The 7614-nt window shown below is 43.8% G+C and overlaps 1 protein-coding gene across 5 annotated transcripts in view; it reads left to right on the forward strand.

The window, feature by feature from the left end:
- The first annotated feature begins 5648 nt into the window (after positions 1-5648).
- LOC101075314 (multiple epidermal growth factor-like domains protein 11) overlaps positions 5649-7614 on the forward strand; it is a 49674-nt gene continuing 47708 nt past the window's right edge. For all 5 annotated transcript variants that reach the window (XM_029846522.1, XM_029846521.1, XM_029846523.1 and 2 more), the window contains exon 1: positions 5649-5848. The gene's annotated coding sequence lies outside the window, so the exon portion shown is untranslated. The remainder of the gene's footprint in view (positions 5849-7614) is intronic.

Below are 7614 nucleotides of genomic sequence, written 5' to 3' on the forward strand. Positions count from 1 at the left end.
GATAGAATGATCACTTTCCATTTACCAAACATTTTATCCATCCATTTCTCTAGTGGATTAGTTACACCAGAATGCTCCTTCATTTCGTCTGACAGTGTCCGCAAATCTTCCAGTGCCCGGGTCACAGAACCATCTGGAGCTGTATTATTAGGAATGAATGTACAACATTGATCTCCAAACATAGCGCAAACCCCTCCTTTTTCTGCTAAAAGCATATCAAGTGCCATTCTATTTTGCACAGTCATCAAAGAAGTGGCTGCAACCTGTTCTGACAGGCCAGCCACTGCATCTCTGGTGAGATTCGCCAATCGCTGCACATTATAATGAACATAATTGATTCTATCCACATTCTTATTTGGAGTTATAGGAAACAGTGCAGAGATTGAAGGTAAATTTTCAAATCCAGCTGATACCTGGTCCACTAATTTATATTCATCAGGGACTCCCCTTGGAATTCCAATTGAATCAATATATGTTGGGGATCCCTGTGTGAGATCAAATGATGTTCCTCTCCTATGTCTAATTGGAGGTAGCACCTGCTCCCCCTTTGGACTTAATAAAGTGATAGGGAGTAGGAGACGAACCAGAGTACATGTTCCTGACCAATCGGGTGGGATTGCTGGCATCAGAGTGTGTGGATCACAGTGCCAAAACAAATCAGCTCGATGAACTGGAAAGTGTGAAGCGTTACTCCATGTAGTGACATTTATCATGTACTTACACCATGTTGAAGGCAAGTCACCTACCAACCTTCTTCCCGTTCGTGACAAGCAGGTAAAATTGGATCTGACTGAAACAAATGTAGGAGGAGATGTCTTATTCGAGACCACTGGAAAAGAGCTGACAAAGTGGATCATACATGTGTCCATGTTCCTCCAAATTCCAGGGTCTCTACAGCCACCTATGATAAATCAAACTGAAATGTTGTATCACTCCCTTTGGTGCAATCAAGAATCACCCCTGTGTAACCCAGTCAGATCTCTCCCACGTTGCCTTGAGATCCTCCCCACAACGCACACAAAAGTAGAACTGTAATCATTGTGCCGTCTCCTTTAGATGTTTCCGAATCTGTCCAAGCGTTCTCTGTGGATTACCTGCTGGGGTACATTGATTCCAGTGATACCAGAGTTAGGGTTAATGTGTTAGAGTGTTAGTATGTTAGGGTTAACATGTTCACTCTGCAACTTCAAAGGGACCAGTCCACCTGTGCTCTGACCACTTTCACTTGATGACTCTCAGAAGAACCCACGCAGCTGTGTGTTGAGTTCCTGGATCCTTCCTGACTGTGGTTACAGAGGTTGCCTGTTGGGAGAAAACTGAGAGAGTTGTTTTTAGTTGAACAAAATAAGATTTATATTTCATAAAAGTGCTGGGCTGGCCTATGGATTTTCTGCTCCTGGTCCCGGAAAGAGAACACCCCTCTCGAGCTCAAAGGGAGTGAATCCTGTTCGGGAGCTAACAGAGCTTCTTACTGACATCAAGGCTATTGGAAGCGCCTGTGTCCATTTCATTCCACTGTGAGCACATATCTTGCCAATTTTGCTCTTCAGTGTTTGATTCATTCTTTCTACCTGCGCCTAACGCCTTCTCTACTTCTTCTTAAAATGAGTTCTATTATCAAACCTAATTTGTTTGGGGAAACCATGTATCGGATTAATCAAAAATTTAATAACACTTTTTGCATCTTCTGCTTTTACGGGAACCGCCTCTGGCCAGCCAGTGTATGCATCCACTGCCACCAAGAGGTATCGGAACCCATTGACCCTGTCTATCATATCAGTGAAATCTATGATTTTCCTTGCCCTGCCATGGAAACTTGCCCTCGTGTGGTCGAATTGTTGATTTTACATTAAAGTCTGTGCATATTGAACCTTCTCTGCATCATTCGTGGTTTCCCGCAGTGTGTCAGGCCGTGGGCCTCTTCCAGAACGGCATCTACCAGACCGGGCGGGAGAACAGGTCTGCCGTCTGGGCCCCGCCAAATTCCTTCAACTTTCACAGCCCCCCTTTCTTTCCAAACTGTTTTTTCATGTGGAGAAGCTTCTTCTTGATCACAACTAAGTCTTTCCCTGTCGTATCTTGGAAGAATTTCATGAACCGTTTTCTCTACCATCAACAAATTGTAACTTGGTTTATACCCTGCAGCCTTCTTTGCTGCCTGATCTGCAGCCTCATTACCTCTTCCCTCCAGAGAGTTCTCTTTGCTGTGACCTTTGCATTTTACGACTGCGACCTCCGCTGGTTCCATGAGTGCCTGTGTCAGTTGCCTCATCTCTACCTCATGTTTTATAGGAGATCCTGATGCTGTGTTAAAACCTGCCCGCAACCATTGACAAAGTTCTAAGTGAATTGCTCCCACTACATATGCTGAATCTGTATAGATGGTCACTCTTTTTCCCTTTGATATTTCTAATGCTCTGATAACTGCCTTCAATTCTGAAAGTTGTGCTGACTCTTTACCTGTTAGGTTTCCTGTTTCCACTTCCTCAAAATCTTCTTCTGACTGTCTAACTATTGCATAGGCAGCTTTCAGATCCTCTTGTGGGTGTCTGAAACAACAGCCATCTGTGATTAGTATTTCATCTGGATCCTTTAACGGCTCCGTCTTAAGATCTACTCTGATTTTTTCATCTTTCTTCACTTTCTCTTCACATCTGTGTGGTTCACCCTCTCCCATGCCATCTGCCATATTCATCCCTTCATGTGTGTATGTTATGTGTGGTGCCGTTAAAATCTTGTCCATCCTGGTCTGCCTAAGTGAGGTCATGGTGAATGCTGCTGAGCTGACCACACTATTTCAGGAGCATAGATGATGCAGTCTCCATGGCACTGCACTCTGTGCTCACACACCTGGACAACACGAACACTTATGCACGATTGCTGTTTGCTGACTTCAGCTCAGCTTTCAACACCGTCGTCCCCTCCAAGCTGATCACCAAACTTGGAGACCTGGGCATCAACCCCTCCCTCTGCAACTGGACTCTGGACTTCCTGACCGACAGACCACAGCGTGTTAGGTCAGGTCACAGCTGCTCCACCACCATCACACTCAGCACCGGTGTGCCACAAGGCTGTGTGCTGAGCCCGTTCCTCTACTCTCTATTCACCCACGACTGCAGACCTGTACATGGATCCAACTCCATCATCAAGTTTGCAGACGACACAACGGTGATCGGTCTCATCAGCAACAACGACGAGACAGCCTACAGAGAGGAGGTAGAGCGCCTGACCACATGGTGCGCTAACAATAACTTGGTCCTCAACACCAGCAAGACCAAGGAGCTCATCGTGGACTTCAGGAAAGCAAGAGGAGGCACACAGGACCCCATCCACATCAACGGGATGGCCGTCGAGCGTGTCTCCAGCTTCAAGTTCCTGGGGACCCACATCTCAGAGGACCTGTCCTGGACCACAAACACCTCCAGCATCATCAAGAAGGCTCACCAGCGCCTCTTCTTCCTGAGGACACTGAGGAAGAACCAGCTATCCTCGGCTGTCCTGGTGAACTTCTATCGCTGTGCGATAGAAAGCATCCTGACCAACTGCGTGTCAGTCTGGTATGGAAGCTGCACTATCGCTGAGCACAAGGCCTTGCAGAGGGTGGTGAAAACTGCCCAACGCATCACAAGGACTACACTCCCTGCCATCGGAGATGTCCAGAGGAAGCGCTGCCTGCATCGAGCACGCAGCATACTCAAGGACTCCTCCCACCCCGCCCACAGACTATTTTCCCTCCTGCCCTCTGGGAGGCGCTACAGAACCCTCAGGACTCGGACCAGTAGACTGAGGAACAGCTTCTTCCCCAGAGCGGTGTCCCTGTTGAACTCCTGCTGACCCTTACACACTCCACACCTCACTACACTACAGCAGTTTACACAACAACTCACTAGCTTAGTAACCAATGTAGCTACTGTTTAAACCTGTCCTGCGCACTCATGCACTTTATCATCTGTATCTGTATACACGTAATTTATAATTTGCACATCTCCTCTATCTTATGTAAATAGCTAAATAGCTCCTGCACTTATAGTCCAAGGCATTTAATGTAAACACCATCTGTAAAATATGTTTATAGCACAACCCGGTAAACAATTGTAAAATAACCGCCATACTGTATTTATTAAGTTATTATCCTCACTTGCTGCTTCTTTTGCACTTCTGGTTAGATGCTAAACTGCATTTTGTTGCTCTGTACCTGTACATGTGCAATAACAATAAAGTTGAATCTAATCTAATCTATTTACGGACTCGAACCGTAATTGCTAACGGATTCGAACCGTTCTTACTGCAGTCATTTCAATATTTTCTATATTTGTATCTGGAATTTATAACTAGGACACTTCAATTGACAGTGACGACAAATTTTTTGGAAATTGCCAATGTGCAGAACTTTTGATTAAACAGGTGTCTGCTTACCTTTTATTAGGGATCCCTTTGTCGTCAGTTGTCCTCCGAAGTGACCGTTGTTGAATTCTTTGCCTCAGATGACTTCTCTGTCTTCATCACGTCGGGGTCACCAAATTGTTGGATTGCAGTACCTCTCGTGTGTCACTGCCAATCCGCGTGTTCTTTAAATGAAGACTTCCAGTAAACAAATGTCAATTTCAAAATGTATTTAGCAAACAGATGTATTTAGCAAACAGATGTATTTAGCAAACAGAATCAATTCAAGATACAAATATTACAGAGCTCTGGGCCAGTTCATAACCCTAGCAACAACAAAGTCAATTGTCAGGGCATGAAGTCTGACGACCTAACTATCCCTTGACCCAGTCTTATATAGAAAGATATATGTAAATTATTGATGCTAATTCAGTCCAATCCAGTCCTTCTTCTTGGATGACCCCATCTTCTTCTTCCAGCCTCCTTTGGTGTTGGTGTGGTCCTTCTTCTCCATTATCTTCTCCAGATAGCCAGGTCCGAGGTCATATTCCTGCCAAGGAACTTATCAACACCAGTAAACTACGTTGTCATGTTTTATTCCTAACTTCTAAACTAACTGTAACATAAAACAAAACATATAGTATAACACATGCTAATAAGATAAAAGATGCTAACAAGATAAAATAATTCTCTTCACTGGTTGAATTTGCTACATGGCAGTGCCAGTGGTCACGGCATGCAAATTGCTTTTTATTTGTATCTCAAATTATCTCAATTTGCTTCTTTTCTTATTTGTTTAGGTATTTTTGCATAGTCATTGTGCATAACATTTCATACATTTTTAAATAAAGGAGTGTTTCTAGAGTAGTTCAGCCTTTAGTCTCATTGCTCATATATTAGTTTTATATACGTATGTGTGTGTGTATGTGTGTGTGTGTGTGTGTGGTAGTTGGTTAAACTACATTCATATTTTGTCCTGCATTAACGCTTTCGAAAACTTTCGAAAGTCAATTTTTACCCGATTTGCCATTATTTTTGACATTTTCTGTTATCGACCAAGATTTTACACAAAACTTTGTATATAACATAACCTATACATCATATATTTTATATAACTGACGAGAAAGAACCACATGAGGGCCAGTTTATGGTGAACTGGAGTCAAATTCGACGGCAGCTCCTGAGGCGAGTTGGTCGGTGAGGAGGAGGGAACCATCTCGCTGCGTTAGTCTCTCTTTGTTTTGACTGTACAGAGACGCCGCAGCGCAGATACACACGCACACATATACACACGCACAGAAGTCACGCACACACAAGTTGGCAACTACACTGACGCGGATGTTGAGGACTTTACCCGCCTTCATACACCGAAACATGTATTTCTAACCAGTGTTCTGACAGAGAATTTACCATTTTACAGACGCCGAGTGGGAATTTCCCGTTGGACGGCTCCGCGTTGCTGCAGGTAAGCGCACGACTGTCCGAATTCCACATTTAATTTTAACCTCCAGAGATAAACACGGTGTGCATCACACCTCACTCATTTATTATTTGCAGCGCTCTTGCGTGTGTTATTTATTGGATTCTTGCACGTCCCGCTGAAGTTTGTAGGGTGGATGAGACGCGACGGCTGTAAAATGCTGTTGGGTTAGTCTGACTGAATAACAAGTTTAAGAAAAATGAAACTTCTTCTTTGAAGAAATCTCAGAATTTGAGTTGTGTAGCCTTTAATCTGCAGCAACAACAAGAAATAAATAATATGGGCAATCTCTGCAACATCAAACACACCCGGAGGGTTAATCCGGGAGTTTCTATTGCTCCGAAGAAATTGTTGAAATGTATCTGTGGGAAAAGTATTTTAAATCGCAGCTGTAACTTCATCTGCATTTCAGTTGCTATTCTGCTCGACCAGGGTTCATGTAGGCTGATGCAGTTTTGATCATTCTTGGTGCGTTTTTGCTCGATTTATTGCGCTGATTTCAGAGTCTAGGATTCAGAATCATCGAATCTGGACGCGGTCGCCCTTGACAGCAGCCCAATGCAATTAAACTTTAATTGAAGAAATACCCTGCGGTGGCTCAGTTTGCCTGCTGACCGCTAGAAACCAGAGGGCTGCCTCCAGAGTTCCAGACCGGTTCCGATGTTTTAGCTGTTTTCGTGTGGTCGTCGATTCCTCCGAGCAGATGTTCGCTGCGTCGACACTAGATGGCGACCGTGAGCAGCACCCCGGTGCGCAGGTCGCAGGTGACTTGCAGAGATCAATGCTTCAGCCCAGTTGAATATTGAATATTTGTACAGTAAGTGCTGAAGCTCAGCAGGGCGCACAGCGGAGAGATGGAAGTGTTATTTAATTTCTTCTGCAGTTTCTCCCCCTCTGCTGCTGCAGCCTCAGCTGTTGTGTTTGTCACTGAGGCATTTGTCAAAAATGTGCCCCTGCAATAAGAGTAATGCAGCTTTTGACGACCCTTGAGCTCTTACCTTAATTAAATGTTTTATTTTCTACTCTGTGTGTGTGTGTGTGTGTGTGTGTGTGTGTGTGTGTGTGTGTGTGTGTGTGTGCGCGCACAAAGATGTACAAAGAGCATTAATGTGAGAATAAAACCTGAGCCTGCAAAGGATCCGCGGCGCATGGCGATGAGGGAACACTTGTTCCGAAGAAGCAGAAAGAAAACGTCTGTTTTCAGTTGTTGTCCTCACAAAGATGGTTTTGTTCACACCGTGATGGGTCACATGCTCTTCCAAGTCATTATTTACAGCAGATTTCTGATGACCTGAGTTCAAATGCTCTAAAATTTAAATAAAATCAGCAATGAGAATTAACATACCGGCTAAAAGCTACAGGGAAAACTACCCCCAAAAAGCACTAATGGTGATTAATGATTAAAATTAAATTCACATTATAGAAGATTCTATGACTTTTAGTTTAAAATGCATGTACAGCACAAATAACCCTTTCTAATTTTGCATGGATATAAAACTCTGATTATTATTTACGTATATCACAGTTGAATGTAAACTGGAAACATATATTATTGATCCCAGCAATAATCAGTGGAACGATGATTTATATGTGGATGAAGCCTGTGACAATAACATGTAGGCCTGTGTATGTGTTTGTCTGACTGACTGACTGTCTGTCTGACTGTCTGTCTGACTGTCTGTCTGACTGACTGTCTGACTGACTGACTGACTGACTGTCTGACTGACTGACTGACTGACTGTCTGACTGAC

Source organism: Takifugu rubripes, chromosome 13 (genome assembly GCF_901000725.2).
Source record: "Takifugu rubripes chromosome 13, fTakRub1.2, whole genome shotgun sequence".
NCBI lineage: Eukaryota > Metazoa > Chordata > Actinopteri > Tetraodontiformes > Tetraodontidae > Takifugu > Takifugu rubripes.